Genomic DNA, 17417 nt, shown 5'->3' on the forward strand with positions numbered 1-17417 from the left:
CATTTAGACATCTTCCCTAAGGACCTGTTGATGCTAATTCCCTACCTCTTTCCCCCTCTCCCAGGTGATGAGATTGTGTGGCCTGATCGAATGAGATCGACAGCCCGTGATCTCGCCTCTTCCTGCTTCCTCCATCGTTCCTTCCCATTCTTTTTCTCTACTCCTGAGTCTTCCGCCTCCTGCGCTACAGACGGGTCCCTCTCTTGAAAAAAAAAAGGCTTCAGATCTACGTCTTCAACCTCTTTCCCACCTGCCGGGAACATCTCAAGAAGTTTCCTCCTATTTTAATGATGCTGAGAAGCTGGGATGTCTCCCTCCTTTCGTAGCATCCAAACTACGTCGCCCATCTTCACATCGGCATTCCAAAACTCTTGGCCCACGTGTCCCATAACTTCATTCGCCCTATCGCAGGTGGGCCCCGAACCCTCCCTCGACCCATCGGTGCTACCATCTATCTGATCTCTTTCACCTACCCCGTTGAAGACAGTTGCTGGCCAATCTTGATGTCCACCCGACACTCTAAAGTCTCCTCTCTCACACACACACTTACACACTTATACATCGCCCTCCCCCACCTCTTTCTCTTAACACTTAACCTTCTACTCTTTTACCGTATTACCGCCTGGGGAAGAAAAAAAAAGGCCAAAAACAAAGAAAATGGAAAAGAATGGACAAGAAAAAAGGAAAAAAAAGAGATAAACCTGAGGAGATGAAATTTAAGATGGGGGAGGGATTAAGTGAGAAATTCAGTCTCCCCTGCATCAACCTAACACCAACCCTCAAAAAAAGCATGCGCTGCCCATTTTTGTATATTAATGACCGTCAAGGACGGATGGACAAATTCCTGAACTGTTGATGGATTTGATCAGCAACCAAACAGGGCGAGAGTTTTCTCTTTCCCGTAATTTTATTTTATTTTTTTTCCCGTCTCTCTCTCCTCTCTTCCTTTTTCCCACCCCCCAGCTGGGTCTTTTCTGGTCCTGGGGAACCAAATAAAACCCGACAACCTCATTGTCTTTTTCCTCCTGATAGACACGAGTTCTGTCTCGGCGCGGGAAACGACACAAAAAAAACCCTACTCGGATGGCTTTAAAAAATAAAAATAAAAAATAAAAAAGAGAGACAGAGAGAGAAAGAACACTGAAGGACTGAAGGACTCTCGTCAAAACACGCAGACGCCGCTCCGGGTGGCTGTGTGCTGACAAACCTTGCAAAAAATGAAAAAAAAAAATACTCCAAAACCCTCTTTAGGAATCCAAAGCTCTTAAAAAAAAAACTTCTATACAATAACCAAAAAAAGAGAGAGAGAGAAAACACCCACCACCACCGCCAACAACAACATCAACAAAAAAGTCATAAAAAGCAAACTGGAAATAATTTTCCTTTTTTTTTAAAAAAAAGACATAAGATGAAGGAGAAAAAAAAATAATTAACCCGTTCACGTTCTTTCCTGCCTTTGTAACACTTATTTTGGGAGGGGATGATCTTTTTTTTTTTGATTCCCTCCCCACGGCGTATTTTGTATTCCAGCTGACAAAAGATGGACGTGATTTTTAAGAACTGGATGAAGAAGATGGAAACTTGTGGGTTTAGGGCCCCCGAAGCGATGCGAAACTGGTCGGGGAAGAGGAGAGCCGTCCTCCAAACGTCCGTAGCGGCCGCGTCGTCAAACCGGGTTTAAAGAAGGAGATTTATGGAAAACCCACCGCCCTTTACGCAGATACCAAACTACAAGAGGGGTAGTAAGGAAGGCTGAACGGAAGAACAGCCGATCCCTCACCCCGTTCTCAACTCTCCTTCGCCCCACAACTCCACACCCCAGAACTGGGGAGAGGGGGGGGGAATTGTCTTTCTGTTGTGTATTTAAAGTGAGGGGGTGGGAAGGTTGGGGAATGACTTCAAAAAAAAATTATATTAAAGAAAAACATCTCGAAGGAAAAGAAAAGATCAAATGCAAGGTGATTGAGATAAAAAAAAAGGGGACAGTCGGGAATTTTTTTTCCCCCTTTCCGTTTGATTCTTCCTTTTAAGGCGTTGCGGCGCTGTGTGCAAAACGCCCCCGGTTTTTTGTTCAGAATGGCAGAGCGTGTAAAACATTTCCTTTGCAGAGCATGCCGACCGCAGACTGGCTTGGAGCTTTTCAGAATGAGAATACAGGTAATCCTCGACTTACGACCGTTTGTTTCGTGAAAGTCAGGGTGGTGCTGAAAATAAAGAGACAAACGGTTCCCACACTTCACAACCGCTGTAGAAGCTCTGCAGTCACGTGATCTAAGATTCAGTCGCTTGGCCATAGCACTTAGACTTATATACCGCTTCATGTTGCTTTACAGCCCCTTCTAAGCGGGTTACAGAGTCACCATATTGTCCCCCCACACTCCAAAAAAACCCCTATCTGGGTCCTCATTTTACCGACCTCGTAAGGATGGAAAGGCTGAGTAAACGAGCTGGTCGGGATCGAACTCCCGGCCGTGGGCAGAGTTTGCCTGCAATACCACATTATAACCAGTGTGCCACCCCAGCTGGTGCATATATTTAATGCACTTAGGATCGTGACAACATCCCACATGCTTGTGATTGTCATTTGTGGCCTTCCCCCAGCCAGCTTCTCACAAGCTGGCAGGGAAGGTTGCAGGTTGTGATCCTGGGACCTCTGGATTAACAACTCTGCTAAGATTCTGTTCCTTCTCTTGCAATGAATTTCCCAGTTCCTGTCGTAAGTCGAGGACTACCTGGAATACACTCCTGCAGCAGCCCTATCCCCAAATTAGGATGTCCGGTAATGAAATCTTTTGTGTTGGATTTCAGGCGTAGCCTGCTTTTTCTTACACGTTCATAATCTCATTTCCGAAAAATCTTGAAACTATCCAGAAATAATTCATTTTTAGGAAAAGCGCCCTGGGTCTGGTTTGTTGTTGCAATGCATCATGGGGATGACTTGGTAGGGCAGGGGATTTCAATCTTGGCAGCTTTAAAGCCTTGTGGCCTTCAGCTCCCAGAATTCCCTAGCCAGCAAGAATTCTGGGAAATGAAGTCCCCAGGTCTTAAAGCCGCCATGTTTAGAGATTCCTGAAAAAGGGTCAAATCAGAAAAGATTCCGTTTTCATCTTCCGCCAAAACAGAAATGGCGGGAGCAGATGGACTGCGCAACATGCAGCGAATCGTATCTGTGCTAGGGAGCAGAACAACCCCGAAACATTATTTGAAAAATACCCAATAGCCAAAGAACAGGTGGTCCTCATTTTACGACCGTTTGGTTAGTGGTTGTTCAAAGTTTACAACAGCGCTGGAAAAAAGAGTGACTTACAACCGCCCTCAGACTTAATGGCTGTCGCAGCATCCCAATAATCGGCGTGGTTAAAATGCAGGCCACTGGCATGTACTTATGACGGTTGCCGTGTGCTGGGGTCATGTGACCTCCTTTTGTGGCTTTCTGACAAGCAGAGTCAACGGGAAAGCCGGATTCACTTAACAACCGTGGCAAGATGGGTGGTAAGATGAGGCAGACCTCACTTAAGGACTTATCTCGCTTAGCAACAGAATATTGTGGTTGTAAATCGAGGACTAGCTGAATTTTGGCCTAATTGTTCACCTTAGTTCTATCAAGTCCTGGTTCCCTGATTTCACTGGGCTGTGTTTGACTTAATTGGGGGCAGTTGCCAACCCACTGAAGCGTAGGCAAATCAACTTTTTGGATTAACCCGACAAGGTAAGTCGCAGAAGAAAACTAACCAAGGTTACTGCTAACCAGCTTTGGGGTGTCACCCTTCTACAGGTCATTGAATGAAAATGTGGGCGCCTCTGCCTTCCTTTAGCCTGTCATGGGTGCTTGTCACTCATGATGTCTTGTAATGTTGATAGCTATCAAGTTGGACTTCAATTCCCCAACCGTCCTTATTGGGGGTGTTTTAAATACATAGATTGATTTCCCAGAATTCCCTAGCAAGTGAAGTCTTTCCTGAGAATTCTGGGACTCGGTCCACACAGTTTAATGGTGTCAAGGTTACTTTAAGTCTACCTCGGCATTTCTCAACCTTGGCGGCTTTAAGATGCCTGGACTTCAACTCCCAGAATTCTCACCCCAGAATTCTCAGCATTGCTGGCTGGAGAATTCTGGGAATTGAAGTCCAGACATCTTGAAGTAGCCAAGGGTGAGAAAACACTGTTCTGGATTCAATCACCTCACATAATTTCCCCCCCCCCCTCTAATCTCCCAACAGGCCAACAAAATAAACTGAGGAAAACCAGAAGATTTGCTCTTGAAATAATACAAAATACATACAAAATCAGGGCCAAACAGTTAGCGGGGAGTGAGCGAGACAAAGAGATTTAGGTGTCTGAGAATTCCTTTTTTGGAAAATGAGTTTCTAGTCCTCATGAGGAGCCAAAAAAAAACCTGGCTGGTAGAAGAAAAGCTCAAAAACATTTTAAAAGGATTTTAAACATGGGACACGTTCCCAAGATAATCTCAAGCCTTTTTACTTTACAGGTAGCCCTCACCTTACGACCACAATTGAGTCCAAAGTTTCTGTTGCTAAGTGAAACCTCGTTCAGTGAATTTTGCCCCACTTTACGGTCTTCCCTGCCGCAATTGTTAAGTGAATCACTGCAGTTGTTAGCGACACGCTTGTTTGGGGAATCTGGCTTCCCCATTGATTTTGCTTGTCAGATGGTCGCAAAAGGGGATGAAGTGACCCTGGAACACTCTGTCAGCCGTCATAAATGTGAGTCAGTTGCCAAGCGTCTGAATTTTGGTCACATGGCCGTGGGGACGCTGGAACAGTTGAAAGTGTGAAAAACGGTCACAAGTCACTTTTTGGTGGTGTAACTTAATGGCCACTGAATGAACTTGTAAGTCGAGGACTACCTCTGTTGAACTGGTCCTGAAGTCTGATTTGAACCACAATTGATAAAATCCTTTTCTTGAACCCTAACCCTAACCTTTGGAAGGTGTCAAAATGAAACCAAAATTCCTTATTCACAGAAAAACCAATATATTATCGACAAAAATGTTCCAGAATAGGGGTCTTCCAACTTGGCCCTTTGATAACTTGTGAATTTAAACTTCCAGAATTCCTCAGCCAGGCACTCTGGCTGAGGAATTCTGGGAGTTGAAGTCCACAAGTCATCAAAGGGCCATGTTTGAAGACCCCTGCTTGTGGACTTCAACTCCCAGAATTCCTCAGCCAGGCACGCTGGCTGAGGAATTCTGGGAGTTGAAGTCCACAAGTCATCAAAGGACCATGTTTGAAGACCCCTGCTGAGCTTTAATAGGGGTGCAACCCCTAGATTTCAACGTGGCATGCCAGTAATTCTTGAATTACGACCAGTTGCTTAGCAACGGTTCAAAGTTCCCATGGGCCTACCTGCCCTGTTTGCACGCTCCATGACAGTTGTGCCAAAAACTAGCATTTGCTACAGATTTCATCAAAATCGGGCCCATTGCAAACCACTGATTCTGTTTAACGACTGTGGCACTCACTTCACGACCAGCGGGAAAAAGAGTCGTAAAACTGGGTCAGTCACGTGACCAACTTTGCTTGACAGCTGTCCCAAAGGATAATCGTGATGGACAGGCTCCATTATGGTCGTATTTTGAGGAATTTCCTGTGTTTTATGACACCCAGAGAAAAACCACTGATTCACTTAACAAACACAAACGGTGTTTGCTTAACAACCACTGCAAAAATGATTGTAAAATCATTTACAACCGTCCTAAGTTATGACCGTGATGGCAAGGCTCCAGGATGGTCGTAACGTAGAGGCCTACCTATAATCCTGACTGGAATTCTCCAGATTTATGAGGATTGTTGTCAAAGTGGCACACTTAGTTCTGGATTTCAGTTTCCTTAAGCAACCCTGCTGTGGAAAAAGGGCAGAGTGGATTGTGTTAACACACTAATCGCACACAAATCTCTTCACTAAGAACAAGAGTTAATTTGCTCTCAAATTGTGGCTTCCCAGTTGGAGCTCTCTTTTTGACGAAGAATAGAGGTACTCCTTGAAGTACGGCCGCAACTGAGCCCAACGCTTCCGTTACTAAGTGAGACCATTGCTAAGCGGGTTTTGCCCCATGTTACGACCTTCCTTGCCACCGTTGCTAAGTGAATCGCTTCAGTCGTTAGTCACATGGTTGTTAAGTGAATCTGGTTTCACCATTGACAGAAGGTCGCAAATGGGAATCACATGACCCCGGGGACCTTGCAACAGTTGTAAGTATGAACCAGTTACGAAGCGCCTGGATTTTGATTACTTGATCAGGGTGGCTACGATGGTCATAAGTGAAAAAAAGCCACTTTTAACAGTGCCGTTTAAACTTCAAATGGTCACTAAATGGGTATTTGTAAGTAGAGGACTACCTGCATTGCAAAGCCGGGCTTGGTGCTGATCAGCAAAAATATTCATTAAACGGTCTCAATTTAACTTCAAAAAATGAACTAACAAACCACGGTTCTGTGTATCACTGATACCTGGCCAGTATCTGTGCGATTTATTTTAAGCCGGTTAAAGACTACCATGGCATTCTCTTAGCTCAGAGGTCACCAACCTTTTCATGCTGGCGGCCCGGAGGAAAAGGGAGCATTTGGGAAATTTGTGTGTGTGTGTGCATGCACGTGTGAACGGAGCCACACGCAAATGGGACCACACGCACTCCCACGGGGCTAGCAGCTTGTTTGTGTATGTGCGCAGGCGCTAGCCGCCATTGCGGCTTACACCCACACACAGGCGCCAATGGGCCACACAACCCGCATGGCTAGCGGCCCCGTTTGCACAGGGGTTCAGGCGCTAACTGCCACCAGCCCCACGTGCATGCGCAAATGGGTCTGCGGGCACTAGCGCGAGTGGGGGTGAGTGTGCACACACACATGTGCGCGTACTGGTCAGCCTGTCCCACTGCCTGGTGGCCACTAGGCCACTTCCCAATATTAAGCCCTAGCCCATAGGTTGGGGACCCCTGTCTTAGCTGCTCAGGTCAGCTAGCATTCAGCTTGTTTTATTTTCATGGAATTCCGCCAATTTAATTAGTTTTGGATTAAGTGCGTGGGGTAAACCTCCCAAGTGGCTTAATTCAGTAGCAAAATCAAAAGTGTGTGGGGAACACCAGGGACTAGGAACAGGATAGCAAGTTGCTCAGTTTTTTTCTAAACATTACAGCTTTGGGATATACTCTATTTCAACAGCATCCTTGGAATTTCCCCAAAGATTTCTGAGAAATGGATTACGACCGTAATGGAGCCTACTTATGACAGCCCTAAATCACGATGGTTGTAAAACGTGACCCACCTTGATTTTTTATAACCTTTTTTTTGTCAGTGGTCGTTAAGCGAATTCTCCAGTCGTTAAGTCAAACAATTGTTTACTGCAGGACAGTTTTTGCTGAAAACCAGAACTAAATCCCCTGCAAACAGTCCTAAATCTGGGCCAGTTTTTTATTTTATTTTATTTTTATTACATTTATATCCCGCCCTTCTCCGAAGACTCAGGGCGGCTTACAAGCTTAGCAGTTGCCAACCCCCCCCCCCGAAATGCAGTCACATGACCTCGGTGGGGACTCGCCTCCCCATGAGAAGCTCAGAACAAAAACGTCCGTCATAAGTTTGAACAGTCACTAAGCAATTAGTCATAAGTCGAGGACCACCTGTAGCTTCGAGAAGGCTGAAAATTCAGTTTCAGCTGCCCTCTATTAATATATGCTCACACTCATATACCACAGCAGGGTGCAAAACGATCCGTTTCACATCGCCAAGTGTGCAATTCCACAAACGATTTTCCGAGCCAGGGGAAACCACTCGCGAGCATCCTGGGAAGACCTCAAAATAAGGCGTTTCATGTCCAGAAAAATCCTCGTTTCAAACCTGCACGGCCGTTCTACCTTCAAACAGGGAACTTTGAAGGGAAATGTGCGACTACGAACGCACAAACATCTGTGGAGATTCTTAGCCATCCAGGTTCATGATTTGCCCCAAAGGTGTGTTGTTTTTTCCCCAAAAGGCAACTGGACTGTCTTTCGTTTTTCCTCGAAGACGTTTCGCTTCTCATCCAAGAAGCTTCTTCAGTTCAGACCGAAGGGTGGAGGATGGAAGGATTTATATTCCTTTGCAGTCATCTGGACGTTAGTACTCCCTCTGAGCGTTGTTGAGGCCACTTGGAGGCTTATCGGTGCCCTCTGGGTCGTCTGAAGGGTTGCAAATGGGTGTGGAACTTTTTTTGAAACTGCTGCAAAGACCGCGTTGTAAACAGGAGAGAGGTGGTGTCGTATCCCTCCCCCTCTGTGGAGAGAGGACTGTTTGGTCTTAACGTAGGTGACCCCTCTTGCAAACCCCTCTCTCCACAGAGGGTGTGTGTGTGTGTGTGTCACAACACCACCTCTTTACAACAGGGTCCTTTCAGCAGTTCCAAGAAGGCTCCACGCCCATAAACCTCCAAGTGGCCTCAACAATTCTCAGAGGGAGTACTAACGACCAGGTGACTGCAAAGGAATAGAAATCCTTCCATCCTCTACCATTCGGTCAGAACTGAAAAAGCTTCCGGGATGAGAAGTGAAACCTCTTCGAGGAAAAACAAAGGAAGTCCGGCTGTCTTTTGGAGAAACGCCTGAGGTACCGGCGCGCAAAATGTTTGGCACCTCCCCGTTTAATGCCAATCTTTTTAACTTGCTACACTCTTTGCTGTCCAGACTTAAAGTGGGAATTAAGATGGCTTATTATGAAGTGCGCCAGGCGAGGGAAAATTATTTTTTAGGGCAGTCTTATGTCTTCTTTCTTTCTTTCTCTTTCTTTTCTTTCTTTCTCTTTCTTTCTTTCTTCCTTCCTTCCCTCTCTCTCTCTCCTTTCTTTCTTTCTTTCTCTTTCTTTTTTTCTTTCTTTCTTTTCTTTCTTTCTTTCTCTTTCTTTCTTCCTTCCTTCCTTCCCCCTCTCTCTCTCTCTCTCTCCTCTCTTTCTTTCTTTCTTTCTCTTTCTTCCTTCATTCCCTCTCTCTCTGTCTCCTTTCTTTCTTTCTTTCTTTCTTTCTTTCTTTCTTTCTTTCTTTCTTTCTCTTTCTTCCTTCCTTCCCTCTCTCTCTCTCTCCTTTCTTTCTTTCTCTTTCTTTCTTTCTTTCTTTCTTTCTTTCTTTCTTCCTTCCTTCCCTCTCTCTCTCCTTTCTTTCTTTCTTTCTTTCTTTCTTTCTTTCTTTCTTTCTTTCTCTTTCCTTTCTTTCTTCTCTTCTTTCTTTCTTTCTTTCTTTCTTTCTTTCTTTCTTTCTTTCTTTCTTTCTTTCTTTCTTTCTTTCTTTCTTTCTTTCTTTCTTTCTTTCTTTCTTTCTTTCTTTCTTTATCCCCCCCAAAAAAATCTTACATCAAGGTAACTCTGGGCAGCTTACAATCATAAGAGGTAAACAGTGTATGAACTAAAACATAAATGAATAATAGTCGTAAGTTACTTTTTTTCACACGGTTGTGACTTCTAATGGTCCCTAAAGAAACGGCTATTAAGTCGAGGACTGTAGATCGTTACGCTTTCTAGCCTATCCTTTGCCACCAAAACTTTGCAGCCCTGACTACCTCGCAAGGTCATTGTCCAGGAAATTCAAAGGAGGAAGCGCTGCTTTCAGCTCCAAAATCAAAGACGGGATACAGATATTCCTCGCTGGACGGCTGGACATTTTATGACCGTACAAAGTTACCACAGCAGCAGAATTGCTGCTTTAAAGCAGCCTGAGTTGTCTTGCCCTCTGTGGTCACATGACCGCACATCGGATGGGGAAGTTACACAACCTGTTGTGGTGGTGTTAATAAGGTTCCAAAATCCAGCTTGGTCTAATGGTGAAGGTGCCAGGCCAGAAACTGGGAGACCATGAGTTCAAATCCTGATTTAGGCATGAAAGTTGACAAAGTTGACTTTGGGCCAAGCACCAGGAGATGGTGAGTTCTAGTCCTGCCTTAGGCATGAAAGGCAGCTGGGTGACTTTGGGTCAAACACCAGGAGGCTGTGAGTTCTAGTTCCACCTTAGGCATGACAACCATCTGGGTGACTTTGGGTCAACCACCAGGAGGCTGTGAATTCTAGTCTTGCCTTAGCACAAAAGCCAGAGTGAGTTTGGACCAATCCACAGGAGATGGTGAATTCTAGTCCCGGCTTAGGCAGGAAAGCCCACTGGGTGACTTTGGGCCAATCACCAGGGGACAGTGAATTCTAGTTCCTCAGGCATGAAAAGCCAGCTGGTGACTTTGGGCCAATCACCAAAAGATGTGAGTTCTAGTTCCACCTTAGGCATGAAAGCCAGCTGGGTGATTTTCGGTCAGTCACCAGGAGGCTGTGAATTCTAGTCTTGCCTTAGGCATAAAAGCCAGAGTGAGTTTGGACCAATCACCAGGAGATGGTGAGTTCTAGTCCCGCTTTAGGCATGAAAGCCGGCTGGGTGACTTTGGGCCAATCACCAGGTGATGGTGAGTTCTAGTTCCGGCTTAGACAGAAAAGCCCACTGGGTGACATTGGGCCAATCACCAGGAGATGGCCAAGTTTGAAGACCCCCTGACTTACGATCACAACTGGGACCAGAACTTCCGTTGCTAAGCAAGGTGGATGTTAAACGGGTCACGCTTGCTCTTGCGACCTTTGTTGAAATTGCTGCCGCTGTTCAGTGAAGCATGCGGTCGTTAAGCGAATCTGGCCGCTCCCATTCATTTTCCTCATCGGAAGCCGGCTAAGAAGATCGAAAACGGTCATCACACACACACACACCCCGGGATGCTGCAACCGTCGTAAAAAAACAGATCGGCTGCAAAGTAGCTGAATTTTGATCAGGTGACCCTGGGAACGCGCAGTGGGCCTCAAAGACGTGGTCCTAAGTCCCTTTTTTCCCAGGGTCACTGTTAACTGCGAACGGGTCGCTAAAGCAAGCGGTTGTAAGTCTGGGATGCTAAAATCATTGCTGCCGATTGGCTGAGCTTCCGTGATGTCACAGGATGCTTCGAAGCATTCCGGCATCCTGGAATGTGATGTCCCAAAAGGTTCGCAAGCTTTGGAAGCCGCGAAACCGCTTTGCTGTACGGCGAGTCCTCGACTTAACAAAAGTTCGCTTACTGGCCGTTCGAAGTTGCAACGGCACTTCTGTGACTTATGCCTATTTTTCCACACGGACGACCGTTGCAGCATCCCCCGTGATTGTGGGATCAAAATTCAGACGCTTGAAAAGTGGTTCGTACTTATGACCGTGGCTGTGTGTCCCGAGATTACGTGATTCCCCTTTTTGCGACCTTCCGACAAGCAAACCCGGGTTCATTTAAAAACCGAGTTACTAACTTAACCCCTGCGGTGCTTCTTCCCTTAACAACGGTGGCGAGAACGGGGGTAAAAGGGGGCGAAACTCACTTAAGAAATGTCTCGCTTAACAACCTAAATTTTGGGCTCAGCTATAGTCGTACGTTGAGGACTGCCGGTATTTGCGGCCTCGGTTTTCAGACGGGGGAGGAATTAAGGGGCTGGCGTTTAAATCTCCAGCGCTTGCTTAAAGCCAAAGCCAGACAAGGACAGGTAATCCTTAACACTTCGTTTAGTGACCGTCCCAAGTTACGACGGCACTGAAAGAAGTGACTTAGGGGCAGTTATCACAGCTACGACCTTTGCGGCAGCGGCTTCATTTGCACCAGCGGAGAGACCCAAAACTGGGAGAATTTGCATCAGGCTTTTCAAAAAATAAAATAAAATTCATCAATTACAGATAGTCCTCGACTTACAGCCCTTCGTTTAGTGACCATCCCAAGTTACAACGGCACTGAAAGAAGTGACATGACTCGTTTTTCACCCTTACGAACTTTGCAGCATCCCCACGGTCACGCAATCAAAATTCAGACGCTTGGCAACTGACTCACATTTATGACGGCTACACGCCCCCGGGGATCACGTGATCCCCTTTTGCGATCTCCTGACAAGCAAAGTCAATGGGGGAATCCTGATTCGCTTAACAACCAGGTTACTAACTTAATCAACTGCGGTGATTCACTTAACAACGGTGGCCAGAGAGCTGGTTAAATGGGGCAAAACTCCCTTAGCAAATGTCTCGCTTAACGGCAGAAATGTTTTGGCTGAATTGTGGTCATAAGTCCTATATTTGCAGAACTAGGTTTTAAGACGGGGGAGGGGGGGAGTCAACTGGCTGTCATTTAAATCTCCAGCACTTGCTTAAAGCCAAACGAATATTATTATTATTATTATTATTATTATTATTATTATTATTATTATTATTATTATTAATAATAATAATAATAATAATAATAATAATAATAATAATAATAATAATAATAATAATAATAATAATAATAATAATAATAATAATAATAATAATAATAATAATAATAATAAAGTTAAACTGCTCTGGGACTTCGGAATTCAAACAGACGAGCACCTGCAACATAACACCCCAGACTTAACAATTGTCGATAAGACAGACCAACAAAAGTCTGGATAGCGGACGTGGCAGTGCCTGGAGACAGCAGAATAGACGAGAAAGAACTGGAGAAGATAACAAAATGCAAAGACCTACAAATAGAGACAGAAAGACTGTGGCAAAGGCAAGCCAGGGTGGTACCAATAGTCATAGGCCCCTTGGGTGCCATCCCAAAACAACTGGAGCACCACTTGGACACCATCATCGGCATTGACAAATTCGCCATTAGTCAATTGCAAAAGGCGGCCTTACTAGGAACGGCTTCCATCCTGCAACGAGATCTGTAATGCCATCAAACATCCACATCTGCCTATCCCAGTCGTTGGTAAGGACTCGATAGGTAGACAAAAATGCCAAATCCAGTCTGAACATCTGGTTGACTGTGTGATGATGATGATGATGATGATGGTGATTATTATTATTATTACTATTGGTAAGGACTCGATAAGTAGACAAAAATGCCAAATTCAGTCTGAACATATGGCTGACTGTGCGAATAATAATAATAATAATAATAATAATAATAATAATAATAATAATAATAATAATGCAAATTAAAAACTCAAAAGGCCAAGAAACAAAACCAGGATCCAAATTCAAACGGCAGGAGAAACAGTTGGGGGTGGGGAAGGGAAAAAAAAAAGACTCAAGAATAACAAGCACACCCAAAACCAATAATATTGTATTTCACTTGTTGATTTGAATTAGTTATCCAATTTCTTAGCTGCAGGCTAATTTCACCCTATCCGGAATGGCTCTCCTCAAATGATTGGTGTGTATGACATAAACCATTATCCCTATCAAACACTTTGTAATTAGTCAGGTATTCCCCCCCCCACACACACACACACGCACACCAACAAACACACACCCGCGTAAAGCGGTAATCCTATCCGTGCCAAACTCAAGGAAATCCCTTTGAACTCCAGAAAAACATGTAGGATTAGATGCTTAAGGTGCCTAGAATGATTATAGTTCCGTTACGAACACACGCGTGCACCGGCTATGCAAAAGGCTCTATGGATTTAAAATGAGCCGATTTAAACGAAAAAGGCCGTTTAAAATAGGGTGGGGGGGGAAGCTTGCTCCAATCCAAATAATGGGGGGGCTGGGGAAACCATGATTTTCTTTGCTTTTTTTTTAAAAAAAAGAAAGGCGAATATGACGATGCTCCAAATGCATAACACAATAGGGGGGAAAAAACGGTTCCACCCCAAATTTTAAATATTCCCATTGCACGCCCCCCCACCCCCTTAAGCCTGTGTTCCTTCTGCATCTCCTGGTCCTTTGTTTGTGCCAGTGGTAGCCCAGCAGCAATGCTCTAAAAAGCCACCCACCGCCAAGCATCATTGGGCTTGTAGTCCTCTACTTGGTCCATGCGAAAGCTTCGCTTGCTTCTTTTGGGGATAAGGGGACACACACACACACACACACACACACACAGACACACACACACAAGCAATCCATCTCAGGGTATCTCCTGGTCCAGCCAGCCAACCAAGCACTCCCCCACCCACTCATGCCATTCCGATAGGCCTCAAGAAAGAAAGATGGCGTCTCACCTCCAGGATCCAGGAAGGTCAGCCAAAGGAGACGCTGGCAGATGCTCGGAGCTTCTGGACCGGATCGGTTGGTATCCGTTAGTCCCAGGTGGCCAAAGGGCACCTTCGGGGGGGGGGGTAACAGAGAGAACAGCTGGAGAAGGGGAAGGAAAGAAGGAAGGAAGATAATGGGAAGGAAGTAGGCAGGGAAGGAAGGAAGGAAAGAAGGAGGGAAGATAATGAGAATGAAGGAGGGAGGGAGGGAAGGAAGGAAGGAAGGAAGGAAGGAAGGAAGGAAGGAAGGAAGGAAGGAAGGAAGGAAGGATGGATGGAAGGAAGGAAGGAAGGAAGGAAGGAAGGAAGGAAGGAAGATAATGGGAATGAAGGAAGGAAGGAAAGAAGGAAGATAATGAGAATGAAGTAGGGAGAGAAGCAAGGAAGGAAGGAAGGAAGGAAGGAAGGAAGGAAGGAAGGAAGGAAGGAAGGAAGGAAGGAAGGAAGGAAGATAATGGGAATGAAGTAGGCAGAGAAGGAAAGAAGGAAGGAAGGAAGGAAGGAAGGAAGGAAGGAAGGAAGGAAGGAAGGGAAGGAAGGAAGGACCCCAACCAACCTCTTTTCCCGTGCCCACAGGGATGCCAAGGCGGTGGCCGGCCAGCAGCGTTGCCAACAATGCCTCGCCTCCCTCCTCTTCTTTGCAGAGTGCCAACCTCAGGGATTCGGCTCACGTGCCAGCCGGGGCGATGCCAGCCCCCACCAGCTTTGACTTGGTGCCAAGTTCAGGCGGGCACAAGGGTGCCAATGGGAAGGAACCTGGGGGGAAGACGGTGCAGGCGGAATAGACCGGGGGTGCCAAGGCCCACTTCTCAGGGGCTTAGCCAAGCAGCTTTCACCATCGCCCAGTCCAGGCGATGGCCACCCGGCGTGCCCGCGCCTGGGGTTTGCTTTCCCAGTGTGAGCTACGCCTGTGTCTCGCTTCCCTCCCTGCCTTGTGGCATCCCTCAATCCTCGTCCCAAGTCCTTGCGCTGCTCCGGGGGCACCGCCTCTCATGCCCGTCGGCGCTCCGAGCCCTCCGCCGTTGCACGGGCACCCTCTTCCCCACCCTGCCTGGCTCTCGCCAGCTGCCGGCTGGTGCCCAAGTCTCTTTGTAGCCGAGGCCGGGGTGGGGTGGGAGGCACAGTGCCAAGGCTCCTCAAACGTCCCGGAAGACCTGCCAGCCTCCGCCTGGATGCCAAGTCTCTTGTCCCGGCCTTCTCTGCCTCCATCTGCCTGGCGGGCACCGCTGTGCCAGCTGCTCTCTTCCCCTCCCCTCCGTGACGGATGCCCCCCCCTCCCTAGGCTGCAATTTGTGCACCAACCTGGCATCTTTCTCGCATGCTGAACCCCCCCCACCCGCCCAGTTGGCATCGGCGATGGTGAGCAGAACGAATGCCGCAGAAAGGAGGGGGGGAGGGAGGGGAGGAGGGAGGGGAGGGTGGCAGGGCGGGCGGCTGTTCCATGCCAGCTGTCATCACCCCTCCCCTCTCTCCTGGTATCCGGCTGGCATACGCCACCTCCCCCTGCCATCTTCCTCTTTTCCTTCCATCACCGGCGTCCTCGCTCAAACCATCTTCGGCTTCTCTGCCCGCGTTTTCTCTCTCTCTCTCTCTCTCTTTTTTCCCTCTCTTCCTACTTTCCCTGAGACCTCTGGGCAACATTCTCCTGCCTCCACTCCTCCTTTTCCCTCTTTCTCCATCACCCCATCCTTTCTCTCTCCCACCGACCCTTTTCCCTAGCGCCAACCTCATTCCGGCATCCCATTCCCAATGCCAACCACGGGCAAGGGCTGGGGGGGGGCGTGTGTGTGTGTGTGTGTGTGCGTGTGTGTGTGTGTGCGTGTGCACGGCCACGTCTAGCATCCTTCTCGGGGAAACGACACTCCCCCCACCCCAATGTACGCACATAACAGAGAGTCTTTTGGCTTTCATCTCGCCCGGCCCCGCCCGCCGTGGAAAAGTGGCACTCTGCCAGCCCATAAACAGCCATCTGTGCCCCAGTCTGCAGCCCCCTTCCCCCATCGCACCACTAATTGGCAGCTGAATTAATTAAGTCCGGGTTGCTAATTAACATTCCTACGGTGGCGTGTGCAAGGGGAAACTTGCTACCAGCATCGCAGCAAAAAAAAAACAACCCACAAAAAAACAAAAAAACTGGGAACGAAGCACCGGGCGGGCGGTGAGTTGGCAAACGGTGGCTTGATTTGCACCAGCGGAGAGACCCCAAACCAGGAGAACCTGCATCAGGCTTAAAAATAAAGTGAAAACGATCAAGTGCAGGTAGTCCTCGACTTAAAACGCTTCGTTTAGTGAGCGTTCCAAGTTACAACGCCACTGGAAAAAAGCGACTTACGGCTTCGTTCTTCACAGTTATGAATGACTCTTGCAACATCCCCGTGATCACGCGATCAAAATTCAGACGCTTAGCAACCGACTCATATTTATGACAGTCGCAGTGTCCCGGGGTCCAGTGACCCCCTTTTGGAAACTTCTGACAAGCAAACTCAATGAATAGAATAGAATAGAATAGAATAGAATAGAATAGAATAGAATAGAATAGAATAGAATAGAATAGAATAGAATAGAATAGAATAGAATAGAATAGAATAGAATAGAACAGAACAGAACAGAATAGAATAGAATAGAATAGAATAGAATACAGAATAAAAATAATGGAATGGTCTGTAATAGAATAATGGAATGGAATGGAATGGAATGGAATGGAATAGAATAGAATAGAATAGAATAGAATAGAATAGAATAGAATAGAATAGAATAGAATAGAATAGGAGAATAAAAATAATGGAATGGTCTGGAATTGAACAGGACAGAACAACAGAACAGAACAGAAATAATGGAATGGTCTGGAATAGAATAGAACAGAATATAATAGAAATAACGGAACGGAATGGAATAGAATAGAATAGAATAGAATAGAATAGAATAGAATAGAATAGAATAGAATAGAATAGAATAGAATAGAATAGAATAGAATAGAATAGAATAATAGAATAGAATAGAATAGAATAGAATAGAATAGAATAGAATAGAATAGAATAGAATAGAATAGAATAGAAATAAGAAATAAAATAGAACAGAACAGAACAGAATATAATACAATACAATAGAGAATAAAAACAATGGAATGGTCTGGAATGGAACAGAACAGAACAGAATATAATAGAAATAACGAAATGGTCTGGAATAGAATTAGAATAGAATAGAATGGAATGGAATGGAATGGAATGGAATGGAATGGAATGGAATAGAATAGAATAGAAGAATAGAGAATAAAAATAATGGAATGGTCTGGAATGGAACAGAACAGAACAGAACAACAGAACAAAACAGAAATAACGGAATGGTCTGGAATAGAATAGAACAGAATAGAGAATAGAAATAATGGAATGGTCTGGA

This window comes from Vipera berus, assembly GCF_964194415.1.
Source record: "Vipera berus genome assembly, chromosome: Z".
Taxonomy (NCBI): domain Eukaryota; kingdom Metazoa; phylum Chordata; class Lepidosauria; order Squamata; family Viperidae; genus Vipera; species Vipera berus.